This window comes from Rhinoderma darwinii, chromosome 4 (genome assembly GCF_050947455.1).
Source record: "Rhinoderma darwinii isolate aRhiDar2 chromosome 4, aRhiDar2.hap1, whole genome shotgun sequence".
Lineage (NCBI taxonomy): Eukaryota > Metazoa > Chordata > Amphibia > Anura > Rhinodermatidae > Rhinoderma > Rhinoderma darwinii.
The window spans coordinates 135837121-135854167 of record NC_134690.1 but is presented as its reverse complement, the minus strand read 5'-3'; positions in this window follow the sequence as shown (position 1 = coordinate 135854167).

Here is a 17047-nt window from a genome sequence, read left to right as displayed (position 1 = left end):
TCACACACCCTATTTACAGACATAATTCGGGCGTTTTAGAATTGAATTACGTCCGAAAATGCGGCTCAAAAGCGTTGGCAAAGATCTGCCCATTCATTTGAATGGGTCTTACGATGTTCTGTGCCGACGGTCATTTTTTTTTACGCGCCGCTGTCAAAAGGCGGCACGTAAAAAAGACGCTCGCGTCAAAGAAGTGCCTGTCACTTCTTCAGACGTAAATGGAGCCGTTTCCATGGACTCCATAGAAAAACAGCTCCAATTACGTCCGTAATGGACGCAGCGAAAGACGCCTGCACATGCCATTACGGCTGAAATTACGGTGCTGTTTTCTCCTGAACAGACGCTGCCGTGTGAACATACCCTCAGGGCTTAAAATGTCAGGGAAATAGCCCCAATACATATGTGTCCGCCCAAAAAAAATGTGTGTATAGGAGACAGCATAGCATATCTATAGCACTACGACCCTATAAACTATGGATAGGATTAGATACAGTGGCTCAGCAGACAGTATCACACAGGATAGGATTAGATACAGTGGCTCAGAAGGCAGTATCACACATGATAGGATTAGATACAGTGGCTCAGCAGACAGTATCACACATGATAGGATTAGATATAGGGCCCAGGAGACAGTATCACACATGATAGGATTAGATACAGTGGCTCAGAAGGCAGTATCACACATGATAGGATTAGATACAGTGGCCCAGCAGACTGTATCACACATGATAGGATTAGATACAGTGGCTGAGCAGACAGTATCACACATGATAGGATTAGATACACAGCTCAGCAGACAGTATCACACATGATAGGATTAGATAGTGGCTCAGAGACAGTACCACACATGATAGGATTAGATACACAGCTCAGCAGACAGTATCACACAAGATATGATTAGATACAGGGCCCAGCAGACAGTATCACACATGATTGGATTAGATACACAGCTCAGCAGACAGTATCACACATGATTGGATTAGATACACAGCTCAGCAGACAGTATCACACATGATTGGATTAGATACACAGCTCAGCAGACAGTATCACACATGATAGGATTAGATACAGGGCCCAGCTCGCTGACATTGCGGCTCCAGCGCTGGACCCAGGATAGGTAAGAATAATAATTTTGCTTCTTTGTGTTACTGATTATTTTTGTGTGTTTGTGTTTTTTTACAGGTTCGGTTGTTGGACTTCGGATACGAGGACTTCAATGACGGCGTTTTTTTTATTCTCAATAAAATGGTTAATGAGGGTTGTGTTTTTTTATTTCAATAAAATATTTTTTCTATGTGCTTGTATCTTTTTAAACTTTATTATCACCGCCTTAGTAATGGCCGCCGGCTGATTGACAACCTCCATTACTAAGGCGGGGCTTAATGTTGGCCGGTGCAGAGGCTACACTAACCCCCATTATTACCCCGGTACCCACCGCCACCAGGAGTACTGGGAAGAGCCGAACCAGTACCCGACCATCTGTAGTGACGGGCAGGCACCGGGGTGGCCGCAGGCTGGTAGTATTAGGCTGGGGAAGGCCAAAAACAGTGGCCCCTACCACCCTGGTAATGCTGCTGCTGTGTTGCATCTGGCTGGTTATGAAAATTAGGGGGGACCCCACATCGTTCTTTCCCAATTTTTTATTTTTTTTAAATGACGTGGGGTCCCCCCCATTTTTCATAACCAGCCAGATACAATAAAGCAGCAGCAGCCTAGCATCACCAGGGTAGGAAGGGCCACTGTTTTTGGCCTTTCCCCTCCTGATAATACCAGCCTGCGGCCACCCCAGTGGCCGACCATCACTACAGATGGTCAGGTACTGGATCGTACCCGGCTCTTCCCAGCACCCCTGGTGGCGGTGGGTACCGGGGTAATAAAGGGGGTTAGTGTTAGCCTCTGCACCGGCTAACACTAGGCCCCGCCTTAGCAATGGATGCTGTCAATCAGCCGGCGGCCATTACTAAGGCGGTACTAATATAGTTTAAAAAAAAAACACAAAGACATAGAAAAAATATTTTATTGAAATAAAAAAAAAAAACACACAACCCTCATTAACCATTTTATTGATAATAAAGAAAAAGCTGTCATCGAAGTAGTCCTGGAATCCGACGTAGTCCAACGACCGAACCTGTAAGAAAACACACAAAAAATGATTAGTAACACGTGTGTTAGGCTTAGATACAGGGCCCATGTGTGATACTGTCTGTGGGACCCTGTATCTAAGCCTACCACAAGGTAGGCTTAGATACAGGGTCCAGCAGACAGTAATCTTATACAGTATAAGATTACTGTGTGCTGGGGCCCTGTATCTAAACCTAGTGTGGTAGGCTTAGATACAGGGCCCAGCAGACAGGATCACACATGGGCCATGTATCTAAGCCTACCATGTGATTGGCTTAGATACAGGGCCCAGCAGACAGGATCACGCATGGGCCATGTATCTAAGCCTACCATGTGATTGGCTTAGATACAGGGCCCACCAGACAAGATCACACATGGGCCATGTATCTAAGCCTACCATGTGATTGGCTTAGATACAGGGCCCAGCAGACAGGATCACGCATGGGCCATGTATCTAAGCCTACCATGTGATTGGCTTAGATACAGGGCCCACCAGACAAGATCACACATGGGCCATGTATCTAAGCCTACCATGTGATTGGCTTAGATACAGGGCCCAGCAGACAGGATCACACAATCTGTGATCCTGTCTCATGGGCCCCCTAAGCCTGCTACATCGTAGGCTTAGGGGTTGTGCAGTCCCTAAACATTGATGGCCTATCCTCAGGATAGGCCATTAATAGCTGATGTGTCTCTCGGGACCCGCAAATCAGCTGTTTTGAAGGGGCCGCAGCACTCGTACGAGAGCTGCTTCCCCTTCATTTCACTACTCGCCCACACTGTGAATCGCCGACACGGATTCACAGTGTGACCGGAATGAAGGGGAGCAGCTCTCGTACGAGTGCTGCGGCCCCTTCAAAACAGCTGATTGGCGGGTCCCGGGAGTCGGACCCCACCAGTCAGGGCTATCTTACCTTCCTCTTCGGCCGCGGCGGGAGTTCTGTCGTCTCGATGCTGTGCGCGGCGCATAGCGCTGTGACGTCATGCGCTGCGCACAGCGCCTGACCTCAGGACCTCCGCTGCCATCCGGAACCAGGAAGGTAAGTAAAGTATGTTACTATAGTAACAGGGGCCCGCGGCCCGAGTTACTATAGTAACTTTTTATTGATGTGGTGCGGGGGGGCCGTGGGCCCCCCTGGCTTCGGGGCCCGGTCGCAATTGCGACCGCTGCGACCCCTATAGCTACGCCAGTGCATATATATATATATATATATATATATATATATATATACATATATATATACACAGTAATTCGGAGGCCAAAGGGGTGTGCCAGCATAAATCTTTCTCTGCCGTGTATTCGAGGCCAAAGTATTATACCATATTGTTTTTCTGAAAATAGATTTAATTGATTTATTCATGTACTGTACACACACAGACACACACACACACACACACACACACACACGCGTATTTATATATATATATATATATATATATATACATATATATGTATATATATATGTATATATATATATATATGGCAGTAATGTTTATAAATTGCATGCTTTACTAATAACTAATATTTGATTTTGTGTGATGTTTCTTATCAGCTGTTGCAAGTATTGTTATGATAGCGGCAGTTACAATGCAATTATTTGTTTATAGTAATACATGCATCAGAAATGATTTACTGCAATGTGTGTGCAATAAACTGATATCCATTTGTCATAATGATCATCATTACATGCTGAAATATTTCCATAAACATCTTCTATTTGTAATTTAAATAAGGTTTTGGTTTTTTGTTGTTTTTAAAAAAAATGCATGCTGTATAATCTTTGCTCATCAAGATTTAACAATTGTGATGTGAAATATTCTGACAAATTGCATGTATATAGTGACAAAACATCTGTGAGCCAAAGATTTCCAAACCTTGGAATATAGTGTACAAATAATCTAGTATACATATGGGGCCACATGCAACTCTGATATTGTCTTATATAGCGCATGCGGAAAAAGTCTAAATCACAATTATCACTGCAATTTTTCTGGCGTAATTGCATTGAAAAGAATGGCACTCCGACTGAGCACCATAGTTATCACCTCCCTTCTTTTAGGTTTTGATTTCTGGTCTTATATTCTGATGATTTGGGGGTTTTAATATTAAACAAGCAAATTGTCAATGAAAATGCACATATCTACTATATTAGTATTTGACATAATTCTCAGTTATTTAGATAGTTCAAAGTAGATACAGGTGAATGCAGGGGTTTGTATTGAAATTTTTAGCAACAGCTTATTTTGCCAACAAAGATGTACGTGCCCAGAGGCTTGTTGTGTGTCATGCCAAGTAATAATATTTTAACTCTAACAGTGAAATAGAGCAATTACAATATTCCAAATACATGAAATATTAATCCTAAATAAAATATGTTTTATGTATAAGTAATATCCTAAAAATGCTCTAAACTCATGTGGCTCCCCATCCACAATGTTTAACTGGATTGCCATTCTATGTATATAATTACAAAAGTATACATACAGTTAGGTCCAGAAGTATTTGGACAGTGATACACGTTTTGGCATTTTAGCTGTTTACCAAACCATATTAAATATAAAGTTATTTAATCAATATGGGCTTAAAGTGCAGACTCTCAGCTTTAATTTGAGGATATTCACATCCTAATTTGAGGAAGGGTTTAGGAATTACAGCTCTTTAATATGTAGCTACCCCTTTTTCAAGGGACCAAAGGTAATTGGACAGATATCTAAAAAGCTATTTAATGGGCTGCATGGGCTATTCCCTCGTTAATCCATCATCAGTTAAGTAGGCAAAAGGTTTGGAGTTGATTCCAGGTGTGGCATTTGCATTTGGATGCTGTTGCTGTGAACCCACAACATAAGGTCAAAGAAGCTCTCAACGCAGGTGAAACAGATCATCATTAGGCTGAAAAAAATGAAGTGGCCAAATCAACAGTTTGGTACATTCTTGACAAAAAAGAGCGCACTGGGGATCTCGTGAACTCCAAAATGCCTGGATGCCACAGAAGACAACAGTGGTGGATGATCGCAGGATCTTTTCCATGGTGAAAAAAATCCCCTTCACAACATCTACCCAAGTGAGGAACACTCTCCTGGAAGTAGGTGTATCAGACTGCCATAAAGAGAAGACTTCATGAGAGCAAATACAGAGGGTTCACCACAAGGTGCAAACCATTAATCAGCCTCAAAAATAGAAAGGCCAGATTAGACTTTGCCAAACAACATCTAAAGAAGCCAGCCCAGTTCTGGAACAGCATTCTTTGGACAGATGAAACTAAGATAAACCTGTCCTAGAATGATGGGAGGAAGAAAGTATGGAGAAGGTTTAGAACGGTTCATGATCCAAAGCACACCGCATCCTCTGTAAAACATGGTGGAGGCAGTGTGATGGCATGGGCATGCATGGCTGCCAAAGGCACTGGGTCACTAGTGTTTACTGATGATGTGACTGAAGACAGAAGAAGCCGGATGAATTCTGAAGTGTTCAGGGATTTACTTTCTGCTAAATCAACTTTGATTGGACGTGGCTTCACAGTACAGATGGGCAATGACCCAAAACATACTGTGAAAGCAACCCAGGAGTTTTTTAAGGCAAAGAAGTGGAATATTCTGCAATGGCCAATTCAATCACCTGATCTCAAGCCGATCGAGCATTCATTTCACTTGCTTAAGATAAAACTTAAGGCAGAAAGACCCACAAGCAAGCAACAACTGAACGCAGTCGCAGTAAAGTCCTGGCAAAGCATCACAGAGGAGGAAACACAGCGTTTGGTGATGTCCATGGGTTCCAGACTTCAAGCAGTGTTTGCCTGCAAAGGATTCCCTACAAAGTATTACAAAAATAACATTTTATTTATGCTAATGTTAATTTGTCCAATTCCTTTTGAGCCCCTGAAATGAGGAGGCTGTGTAGAAAAAAGGTTTCAATTCCTAAATGTTTCACAGGATATTTCTGTTCTACCCCTTGAATTAAACCTGAAAGTCAACGCTTCAATTGCATCTCATGTGTTTCATTTTAATCCAATGTGGTGGCATGCAGAGCACAAATCATGAAGATTGTGTCACTGTCCAAATAATTGTGGACATAACGGTATAAATCCACACAAGTTATAGATCTGTATGTGCGCATTCAGTACTCTAAGCATGCACAGCCTATGTAATTAGGCTGTGCACCGTGAGAAGGTTGGAGAAGTGTACAGCGTGCACAGAAAATCTCCCAGTTATTTGATACAACCCCCAAATACCAATGTGTACAGATACAGTATCAGATTCAAGCTTAATGCATGGTAACGGTGCCAGAACCAAGCTCAGTACATACATATGGCACCACAACCAAGATCAATACAACTAGAAAAGACTGGGCCCCATAGCAAACTTTTGACTCTGACCCCTCCCCCACGTCTCCCTCCCTCAGAAACCAGGGGTGTAGCTAAAGGTTCATGGGCCTGATGCAAAGGTTCTTCTTGGGCCCCCCCCAAACTTCTCATGGCAGAGGGCCCGTAGCTTTCAGCTGCATCGCTGGGTCTCCTAAGTGACCCAACGATGCAGCACTAGCAGCCAAGGGTGTCACTAAGGTCTTGAAATGCCAGGCAAAATAGCCCCAATACATATACCCCCCAAAAAATATGTGTGCGCATGTATGTATATGTGTATGTAGGAGACAGCATATCTATAGCACTATGACCCTATAGCTATGGATAGAATTAGATACAGTGGCTCAGCAGACAGTATCACACATGATAGGATTAGATATAAGGCCCAGTAGACAGTATCACACATGATGGGATTAGATACAGTGGCTCAGCAGACAGTATCCCACATTGTAGGATTAGATACTGTGGCTCAGCAGACAGTATAAACAATGATAGGATTAGATACAGGGCCCAGCTCGCTGACATTGCGGCTCCAGCGCTGGACCCAGGAAAGAGAAGTATGATAAACTGTTTTGCTTTTTTACGTGCTACTAATTATTTTTTGTGTGTTTGTGTTTTTTTACAAGTTCGGTTGTTGGACTACTTCGGATTCGAGGACTACTTTGATAACGGCGTTATTTTTATTCTCAATAAAATGGATAACGAGGGTTGTGTGTGGGATTTTTATTTCAATAATATATTTTATCTATGTCTCTGTATTGTTCGAAACTTTAATACTACCACCTTAGTAATGGCCGTTGGCTGATTGACAGCATCCATTACTAAGGCGGGTCTTAAAGTTAGACATGAAGAGGCTAACACTAACCCCCATTATTACCCTTGTAGCCTCCGCCACCATGGGTACCGGGAAGAGCCGAGTACGATCCAGTACCCGACCATCTGTATTGATGGCCGGGAAGCGGCGCGACCGCAGGCTGGTATTATTAGGGTGGGAAAGGCCAAACACAGTGGCCCTCCCCACCCTGGTAATGCTAGGCTGCTTCTGCTGTGTTGTATCTGAACCAAGCTCAGTACATACATATGGCACCACAACCAAGATCAATAAATGCATAGAGCACCAGAATCAAATCAAATCACTCAGTTTATACATACAGCACCAGAATCAAAGCTCAGTACATAAATACAGCACCAGAACCAATAGCAGTACATAAATATAGCTCCAGAACCAAGCTCAATGCCAGTGGCATAACTAGAAAAGACTGGGCCCCATAGCAAACCTTTGACTGGGCCCCCCTCCCCCACGTATCCCTCCCAAACAGGGGCGTAGCTAAAGGCTTATGTGCCCCGATGCAAAGTTTCTTCTTGGGTCCCCCAAAAACTTCTGTCAGCTGCATCACTGGGTCTCCTAAGTGACCCAATGATACAGCACTAGCAGCCAAGTGTGTCACTAAGGTCTTGAAACGCCAGGGAAAATAGCCCCAATACATATACCCCCCAAAATAATGTGTGCGCGTGTATGTATATATCTATGTAGGAGAGCAGCATATCTATAGCACTACGACCCTATAGCTATGGATAGAATTAGATACAGTGGTTCAGCAGACAGTATCACACATGATAGAATTAGATATAACGCCCAGTGGACAGTATCACACATGATAAACGTAGATATACGGCCCAGCAGACAATATCACACATGATAGGATTAGATACAGTGGCTCAGCAGACAGTATCACACATGATGGGATTAGAGACAGTGGCTCAGCTGCATCGCTGGGTCTTCTAAGTGACCCAACGATGCAGCACTAGCAGTCAAGGGTGTCACTAAGATCTTGAAACGCCAGGGAAAATAGCCCCAATACATATACCCCCCCAAAAAATGTGTGCGCGTGTATATATATATGTATGTAAGAGAAAGCATATCTATAGCACTGCGACCCTATAGCTATGGATAGGATTAGATACAGTGGCTCAGCAGACATTATCACACATTATAGGATTAGATATAACGCCCAGTGGACAGTATCACACATGATACGAGTAGATATACGGCCCAGCAGACAATATCACACATGATAGGATTAGATACAGTGGCTCAGCTGCATCGCTGGGTCTCCTAAGTGACCCAACAATGCAGCACTAGCAGCTAAGAGTGTCACTAAGGTCTTGAAACGCCAGGGAAAATAGCCTCAATACATATACCCCCCAAAAAAATGTGTGCGCGTGTATGTATACAGAGGTGTAGCTAGGTTCTCCTGCACCCGGGGCAAAGATTCAGATTGGCGCCCCCCCCCCATTTATTTCCCGACATCTCCTCCCCCCTCGCCATGTTTTCTTTCCCTACCAATCAATGAGGTGTAATTTTTTTTTCACAATTTTTTTAATGTAACTCGAGTATAAAAGCATTTCTACATTTTACAAGCGATGTAGTTCTATAATGTAATTAACATAAAAATAGATGAAAATAAAATAAATTAAAGAGGCCACACAGCCCCCTGTAGATAGCGCCACACAGCCCCCCTTGTAGATAGTGCCACACACAGCCCGCTGCCCCTTTGTAAATAGCGCCACACTCCCCCCCCCTTGTAAATAGTGCCACATTCACCCCCTTTTAAATAGCGCCACACTACCCCCCCTTGTAAATAGCGCCACACTGTGAACAGACCAGTGAGCGTAGCCTACCGCTACCACTCTCTGCTCTGCCTGGTGTGATTTACCGGAGAAGCCGAGGAGGTCATTCGGCGCAGGCAGCGACAGAGTTTCTTCTGACTAGGGTTGGTGACAGCCAGGGCCGGCCTTAGCTTGGATGGCGCCCTGTGCTGGACTCTCTATTGCCGCCCCCTACACAAACCAAAAATTAACCACATATATGGACACGCTGGAACATATATTCTGTACATACATAAAGACAGATATTTAGACATACAGGCAAATATATATACACACATCTGGAATATATACATACAGGTAAATCTATAGATGTACAGACACATATACACACACACACACACACAGCGGCAGATAAATACACCGACAGGAACATATGCAAATACATAAAATACACATATATACAAGCACAAAGACATATTCACAAACAGACCCATATATACGCACACAGGCACATATGTACACAGCACAGATAATGTAGCAGATGTTACCTGCAGTCCTAGGTAACTACACAGATAACACACAGTGATAACTCTGAGTACAGATAATGTAGCAGATATTACCTGCAGTCCTATGTAACACCACATATAACACAGTGATAACTCTCTGAGTACAGATAATGAAGTAGATGTTACCTGCAGTCCTATGTAACACCACAGATAACACACAGTGATAATTCTGAGTACAGATAATGTAGTAGCTGTTACCTGCAGTCCTATGTAACACCACAGATAACACACAGTGATAACTCTGAGTACAGATAATGTAGTAGTTACTGCAGTCCTATGTAACACCGCTGATAACACAGTGATAAGTCTCTGAGTACAGATAATGTAGTAGTGTTACCTGCAGTCCTATGTAACACCACAGATAACACACAGTGATAGCTCTCTGAGTACAGATAATGTAGTAGATGTAAGAGAGAAACACATGCAGAGACACAGACAGACAGAGACACACACACACACACTGTAACATATACACATACAAACACAGAGACACACACTGTATTCACACTACACACACATATACACACAGACACTCACCATGTCTCCTTGCTGACAGGTCAGGATGGGCTGTGGGCGGAGCTTCCTCCCTGCTTCTCGGCGTGTGTTTGTGTAGGGCACAGAGTAGAGGCAGATGCTGGAAGGCTGCAGCACGGGAGTGGACCTGTCCCCTGACCTGAGTCTCATCGGACCTCATGTCACTGATGTGAGGTCAGGTGACAAGTCAGGTGACTGGACTGGTCCACTCCCTGGCCGTCACAGACACCAGTCAGAACGCCGTAATTTCCTGGCTCTTCCTAAAGCTGCTGCAGGTGTCCAACAAACGGGGCGCCTGTCAGCAGCGATCAGCTGCTCTTTGGCATCCCCCCTTTCCCTACCACCGGGTTGCGCCCGGGGCACATGCCCCGCCTGCCCCCCCTAGCTACGCCCCTGATGTATATATGCATGTAGTAGACAGAATATCTATAGCACTACGACCCTATAGCTATGGATAGGATTAGATACAGTGGCTCAGCAGACAGTATCACACATGATAGGTTTAGATATAACGCCCAGTGGACAGTATTGTCAGGGATCATTACCATGTATATTGTTTGAAACAGAGGACCCAAGGTTGCCCACTGATAAGAGCTTGATCACCTCCACTAAGCATGGTAAGTCAGTTGATTTTATAAATCTTCAACTTATCTGTGTTAGTGGACAGTCTTGTGGTGATCTGTAGAACCCTTTTGTTGATTTCCTGGATTATCTCAGGCGACAGAGGCGATATTTGCCGCTGTGAGGTCGCAAACCTGTGAGACCTTAGTCGCGCCCGACTAACCATCCTCTAGGTAATTAGGGACTAGATAGAAAATATAACCTGTTTTATACAGGGGCACGATAAGTCGTAAGTAATTTTCCGGCAAGACCTGTGCGTTGCAGACCGGGAAATTGTTATATCCTAGCGAGATGTAATAAATACATTGCAGACTAGAGATTGTAATATTTCGGCGAGACTTAGAGTTGCAGACTGCGAAATTGTAATATTTCCGGCCAGACCAAGAGTTGTAGACCGAAAATTGTTATAAATTGTGTGCATAATATAGACTGTTAGAATAAATGGTTGATCCTATTCATATGATTTGGTGAAGCGAATGGAAGTTAGGAATAAGAAAGGCATTGTATGTTATATGTATTAGAAAACACAGGACCAGCCGACGCCCGGTAATGGCGTCCGTACCTCATGTTGAGTGTGTCCTCATTGTGGGCGGGAAACCCCCCCTCACAGCTGCACAATGTGTTTCGAGGCTGCCCCCCACCCACCCCTGATGTGGCCACGCCGGCCCAACCAAATCAGTATGAAATAATCGCTTTGTTAAATTTGTCATTGGTAACACATGTTTTTTTTCTATTTTAGATTCCATTCCAGGGTGCAGGACGCTGTTCACTGATGAAACAACACGTCATCCTTATATAGGGATGGTGGCCGACAGAATGGACAGTTCCAGATTATGTGTTTTATGTTTTGAACGTAGATAATTCCTATACAATGGTGTGATGAATGATTGCAGATACGTACGTTGTTTTGCCGGCATTGAAAGTGTTAAGATTGTGAGAATAGAAGTTGTGAGGAATGAGTGTGTGACCCCCTCCTGTAGAATTTGAAGAGGAGGCGGCGGGGGGCTGTGGGCTGTGTGCTGTGTGCTGTGCTATACAGGGCGTGGACTGCTTTTGGATCTATATTCTATGCTCTTATTGTTAACAGAAGTAATGTCTAAAAAACAAAAATTCTTAGTGTTTTGTGTATGGGGTTTAACTCAGTTCCACTTTTTAATGGAATGTTTCTTATCTTTGCGCACGCGCTGTCGTCTGTAACTACACCAAGTGAGAAAAATATTACAGACCGCTGGATCTGTTTGTAAAAAGATAACAGTTACGATGCATATTTATGTGTTATGATGTGATAAGATTTAATGTTGGAATATTTTGATAATTCAGATGTATTAAACTATAGATACTGTGAGACACGGGGTTTCGAAAATGTATGTGCCCCCCACCGTTCCCTATTTTTATGTACAGTTTATTGGTTTGCAGTAATTAATGTTATCAGATATAATATTTTCCGTTTTATTGAATAACTAATTACAATTGTTTTATTTTTGTTTTCACACATGAGGCACGTGCTATAGTGTGGCCTAAATGTTATTTGGGAAAATGTGAGATGTTTTACAGGTAAATGGTTGCAAGTCATTTTAAAGATAAAATGTATTTTTGTCAGGAGAAAGTCATTTTTGTTCCAGGCTGTTGTGCATTACAGGGGGTTAAACTAGTGCCCCCCAGATAGAGTGCCCGACTTTGTTATGTTGAGATGTAGTTTTGATCTCTGCTACATTACTTTCGCAGAGTCCACAAAGGGGGGAATGGTGAAGGAACTGATCAGGTACAATTTTGGTTTGTTTTGAATTAATGAATTTGGTTTCAGGAGATCTACAAAATGTGTATGAGACCCCAATGAGTAATCCAGATTAAATGTGTATGACAGTAACCTACATTTTGAGGTATTTCTGTGTAGATGGTTCCAGATCTTTCCAGAACAGTGAATATGGCACTGGGTAAGCTGTGCTGTAGGCTCCACCCAATATGAGGTAGTGTGTAAAAGACCATCCCCCTCCAGCAAATTTACACAGGAGGCGAGGTGACGTCACTCACAGATGAGTCTTCACAGATTTAGTAAGGAAGGAGGTGAAAATTATAAACCGCTGTTCGCAAGCAATATAGGAAGGAGGTGAAAATTATCTGAACATTGTTAATTTGATGTAAAGTTTTTAGGAATTTTTTATTTGTTTTTGTATTAATCAAGTATTTACAGACCCTGATAAAAGTGAAATTCTCAAAGTGTTCTGGATTATCAGATGAGTGTGGAGAAGAGTATAACATTTGGTTTTATTTTAGAGAATGAAGACGCCATCCCTTTGAAATGTTCTTGAAATGTTCTATCTATATGTGACATGGGTTTTAATGTAAATTTGTAATGTAGAAATACTTCATCATATACAGTATGTACAAGACAGGATACGAGGCACAAGGTAAATTACCCAGAAACCACTCTCACCTTCTTGTTCATCTCAAGGAGCGGAGCTGGAGGTGCTTGCTGAGGCTTGTAACCTGGCAAAAGGTAAGACGGCCAACATTTACACTGACTCTAGGTACGCTTTTTGCATTGCCCACAATTATGGGTCCATTGGTAGTAGGAACTTCATTGGATCATCGGGTAAGCCAATTGAGAGAGCGAGAGAAGACAGACCTGACAACAAGAGTATGTGCAGCCAGGTATCAGTAAATTGGCTTGTCCCTGGATACAATAATGTCACCACTAGGCTTGTAGCAGCCGGCATGATGTGCGCACAGCATGACATAGGTAAAACAGCAAAGGTACCTGTGAAAAGTGCAGCCCAGCCAGATTACCCGTCCCAGCGACTGCAGAACATACAACTACCAGAGGTAGAAGTGTATGACAATGTGCTCGTATGTGTAGACCTGTTCTCAAGGGGGGCCTGAAGCCCGGCCGTTATCTTCAGGGGAACAGTGTTATCCCAAGTATTGATCTGGTGTTTGTACAATTATAAGATGTCAGCAGTTCTCTAAACGTTGTCCCAAGGTTAGTTTGTTTAATAACTGTATTTAAGAAGTATTGTGGGAATATTAAATACTGAGGTTAAGTTTTATGTAAAGTTCTACACCAGCCTCAGCATTGGACTATTGGAAGCGTCAGATAAAAGGTGCAAAAGCGGAATATTCCCATTCGAAAACATTTTTATTTGTTTATTTTGTTGTCGTTGTGAAAGGGACATTTTAGAGCAGAGAATTCTGTGCAATGTATATGTGTATGTATAGATATATATATAAAGAGAAGAGGAATCAGTTTGTAGGTATCAGTTTTAGTTACTGACCAGTGTGAACGTTTAACATAAATCTGTCATTGTTAATGTTTTTCTTCAAGTTAATTATCTGATTAAGATCAATTACTGATTAGGCTATGAAAAGCTTGTTCTTCACAGGAAGAGTCCAACTTCGAGCGGAAGGCGTGAGAACCAGATTCTGACAGAATGTGGACGGATAAAGGAAGGTAAACCGGTAGCGCCCAATGCATTCTTGATAGCACTTGTATTGATGGTGTATGACCTCACATATGCCCCAAGACTGCAAGGATTGACGTGGTAAGATCTAATTGGTATGTCCCAGGTTTTACAGCTGTTGCTGCTAAATTCTGTTAGAGCTGTTTGATTTGCCTACAGAATAGTCCTGGCAGACCGGTGCCAACCTTATCATACCCGCCTCCCACAAAGAGAAACGACCTTGAGAGGCCTTCCCAGGTAGAACGAACCAGATTAGAATAAGAAAAATTGGTTTGAGACACTTGTCAGATAAACATGTGGAATCTGTGTATAATTTCTGTGAAGTGGAGATGTTCTCGGCAATCAGCTGAGATCAAGGTACAAATCCTGCTGAAAAAGTATCACCATGTGCAAATGAAATGTACCCAGTAATCACACAACTTCTAGGTGCCCTGTCCATTGTAACAGAGAAGTTTTTTCCTTATATAAAGGTGTTTGATGTCGTTTAAGGGCCTGACATTATTGTATGTACTTAGAACAACGTTTATAATGTATGCGGATGATGTTATCACCAGATTAGTATTTATTTTAACAATTGACAATAGTTGGGGGTCCCCAGCAAGTGCCAGTAAATATGAACTAAAAGACTTTTAACACGATGAACTCCATCACTGAGATGCGGCAGGCGCAGCCTGAGCCACTACAATGCGTTTATCATGAACTGACGGCAGTGTCACAATTCTAAACAGCCGCCCAGACAAGTAACTTGCCAGAGGAAGAGTACAGATGCGAAGGGTTTGTGGTAGGCACAATACAACTCCACTACTCCGTCTACGTGAGATCTCACCCCAGGCTCACAGTATGAGGTGCTATGTACAGCCTGGTGACGTAAACTAAAAGAGATGGTGTCGGACAGATGAGAAGGACCAAACCAAGTCCTGATGACATCAGCAAAGATCAAAGTAAAGACCACAGACCTGAGTGAATCCGTCAGCAGTATCAAGTGTTTTGATAAGTAAGTGGCTAGGAGGGGGTAATAACAACTCCCCCACTGGACACCAACGTAGTCTGACTCCACAATTGTGTGGGTTACCCTGAGGGTGACAGTCAGTGAAGAGCAGAAGACAGGAAAAGAAGGGGACAATGATGTACAGGACTGGCAATGAACTGATGGGACCCGAAACCTCAGGGTTATAGCATGAAATTGGTGATAGCATTATATTATTAGTTGAGGCCCTATTGTTTATAATGTCTGAGGTTTATAATTATAATGTGTGTAAATATGCCACGGGGCTGCAAATTACAATCTGAGGAGTTTTATGTGAGGGTGTGAGGTGAAGGTCACTGTGCTGCCCATGACCTGTTATATCTGCAGGGGTAAAAGTCCTATTAGGACAGTAAGTGACAGTGCGACAATTATTACCATTAATAAAAATGTAGACTGGATTAATTATATATATTACAACCAGCAGCGGTTTGTAGATTATATCAAGACAACCATCCTGTATCCTGAGGAGAATAGGGAAAGTTAGGACCACTCCGAAACCTTGGAAGTCCAGGTACAAAGGGGGGTTACTTATAAGTAGTAGCTCGTCTCAAGCTGGTGAAGAAATCCAAAACCCCTACCCGTCTGGTTCGAGTGGTCAGTGGTAGGTTGCTAGGCAAGACTCAGGGATAGAGTAATAATATTTTTAGGGGGGACTGTCAGGGATCATTACCATGTATATTGTTTGCAAATATATTATCCTCACACATATGTATATACATTTCAGTTCTTTGTGTAATATACTGATATATAACAAGTTCTTTGTTCATGTCGGACACGCCTATGGAAGGCACCGCCCCCTGGAATGCAAGAGGAGTGTACAGAAGAACTTGCAGCTGAGAAGCCGGTGGGGCATGTGTCTTTTCCTGTGTTTCTTTGTTCTGAATAAAGTTCAGTTCACTTCCTGTCCTATCTGAGGAAAGCTGTGTACCAACATCTCCGGCTGGTTTACTTCTTTCCAGGCATGCCTTCAGCTCTCAATTTACAGAGGTGGTTATTCTGTGTGAAATAACAGGGAGAAGGAAGCTACCCTGAAATACGGACCTGACATTTTCACACATGATAGGAGTAGATATACGGCCCAGCAGACAATATCACACATGATATGATTAGATACAGTGGCTCAGCAGACAGTATCACACATGATGGGATTAGATACAGTGGCTCAGCAGACAGTATCACCAGACAGTATCACACATTATATGATTAGATACAGTGGCTCAGCAGACAGTATCACACATGATAGAATTAGATATGAGGCCCATCAGACAGTATCACACATGATAGGATTAGATAAAAGGCCCATCAGACAGTGGCACACATGATAGGATTAGATACAATGGCTCAGCAGACAGTATCACACATGATAGGATGAGATATAATGGCTCAGCAGACAGTATCACACATGATGGGATTAGATACAATGGCTCAGCAAACAGTATCACACATGATAGAATTAGAAACAGGGCTCAGCAGAAGAGTATCACACATGATAGGATTAGATACAAGGCCCAGCTCGCTGACATTGCGGCTCCAGCGCTGGACCCAGGAAAGATAAATATAATAAACTGTTTTGCTTTTTTAAGTGTTACTAATTATTTTTTGTGTGTTTGTGTTTTTTTACAAGTTCGGTTGTTGGACTACTTCGTATTCGAGGACTACTTCGATAACAGCGTTTTTTTTATTCTCAATAAAATGGATAACGAGGGTGATCTCTACAGATGAACGGGTACTGGATCGTACCCGGCTCTTCCC